Source organism: Mandrillus leucophaeus, unplaced genomic scaffold (assembly GCF_000951045.1).
Source record: "Mandrillus leucophaeus isolate KB7577 unplaced genomic scaffold, Mleu.le_1.0 Scaffold288, whole genome shotgun sequence".
NCBI classification, from domain to species: domain Eukaryota; kingdom Metazoa; phylum Chordata; class Mammalia; order Primates; family Cercopithecidae; genus Mandrillus; species Mandrillus leucophaeus.
In genome coordinates this window covers 1513170-1515433 of record NW_012103009.1, presented here as the reverse complement: position 1 = coordinate 1515433, position 2264 = coordinate 1513170, and positions in this window count along the sequence as shown.

Here is a 2264-nt window from a genome sequence, read left to right as displayed (position 1 = left end):
CCCCCTACTCCCACCCCCTATGATTTCATCTCCATCCCAGCCAATCAGCAGCAAGCACCCATTTCCCAGCTACCCCCACTCCTTCCCCCAAACTACCTTTGAAAAACCCCTAATCCAGGAGCCTCATTGAGATCAATCTGAGTAATAACTCGTCTCCCACATGGTATGACTGGCCTCGCCTCAATTAAACTCTTTCCTTACAGCAACGCCGTGGTCTTTATTTGTGCAGTGGGCAGAAAGAACCCCCGGTTCTTCCGCAGCAGGCGGAGATGCCATCGCAGTGTGTTCAGGAAGCCTGCCCTTTCTTGTGCCCCCCAAAAGAGCAGGGGCAGCATTACTGACAGCTTGATGGAAATGCAGAATCTCAGGCCCCTCCCCTGACAGATCTGCTGAGTCAGAATACGCATTTTAACAAGATCCTCGGATGGTTGGTGACCACACTAAAGTTTGAGAAGCACTGCTGTCATGTAGAGATAATTGCAATATTACCAGGAGTGAGAAATACATTTACATGGAAACCAGTTACCCATATGTTAGATGCAGGAAGTTCCTTTTCAAAGGTGTAACTTGTTCATCTTCCTTGTTGTTTGTTCCTGAGAACAACTTCCTTGTACCTCCTCGCCCCTAGTTACCTCCTTAGTTACCTGCTTTGTAAACAACTCTTCCCGCCAGTCCTGACCTGTAACTCACATCCCCCTTTCCCCTCCTTATTTGGGAAAAAAATTCACAATAGCCAACTGGGTCAGCTTAGATTGTGCAGTCCAACCCCAGCCCATGGGGGAATGACACAGAGGTAGGGACTGCATTAGAGATAAAAACCCCTTCCCTCTTTTCTTTGGTGTGCTCTCGCAGCAGCCAAGAGCACGAGCAACACCCTTCTTCAGAAGTAAATTTGCCTTGCTGAAAAGACTTTTGCTTGAGTGCTTGTTTTCCTTGCAACTCCGAGCTCTTATTTCCAACACACATATGCATATATGGTGTATTAGTCCATTCTCAGACTGCTATAAAGAACTACCTGAGACTGGGTATTTTATAAGGAAAAGAGGTTTAATTGATTCACAGTTCTGCATGGATGAGGAGGCCTCGGGAAACGTACAGTCGTGGTAGAAGGGGAAGGGCAAGCAAGGCACATCTTACATGGAGGCAGGAGAAGAGAGAGAATGCAGAGGGAGTGCCACACAGTTTTAAACCATCAGATCTCCTGAGAACTCACTCTCAGGAGAACAGCAAGGGGAAATTCCACCCCCCGATTCAATCACCTCCCACCAGGCCCCTCCTCCAACACATGGAGATTACAATTCAGGAGAGATTTGGGTGGAGACACAGAGCCAAACCATATCATATGGGTACGCCAAACTCAAGTTTAACGACAGATTACTTACTCTTATTATGGCTGATGAACTATGATATTTTCTGTCCCGCTCCATTTCATTCTGTTCTGTTTTAAAATATCGGTAACAACTCTCTCAATCAATTTCATAACCAATTAATGGATGGTGACTCACAGTTGTAGACACTCTGCTCCAGGATTTCAGTTTGGCAATGTGAGTATCTGGACTGCCTCCTGAAGACAAAAAAAAGAAATCAGATAAAAATTGTTTTAATTAAGTGCATCCATTAACTAACAAATAAAGCAAGTAATGCCTGAGCCAAAAACTAAAGGGCAACAAAAAAAAAAGAGATGGGCAGAGCATGAAACCCAGTTTTTACCTTGAGGTCATTTGTGGTGAACTTAAACATTAATTGTCAGGGCCTTCTAGAAGAAGGCAAAACCAGAATCTTCCCAAGATGGGGACATCACATGAGACCCTCCCTCCCTAACAGGACCTTATAGGTGAAATACAAATGCCCAGTCCCCACAAGACAGTGCAGGAAGAGGTCTGTCTCTAAATGTGTAGGAAGGGAAAATTTCCCTCTAAGTATTCTTAACAAAAAGTCAGTTCTGGTGTGGATTAACAGCCCAAACTCGCTAACTGCACGGTCCAAACAACATGTCAACTAAGCTTTCATGTTAAAGAGACTCTGGACTGTATTTCCCTCCAAATCCCCAAAGACAAGTCAACCTAAAATTATCAAACTGCTCAGGATCCAGGTTTCTTCAAGCACAAAGTGTGAGGACAGCCATCCAGGGACATGGGACACCAAAGAATGGTGGGCGGTGCTCCCCATGTGGGCAGTGCTCCCCGTGTAGGGAAAAGTAAGGACCAGTTATATAGGCAAAAGCAGAGGTGCTGAACAGTTACGACATTTTCCATAATACAAAC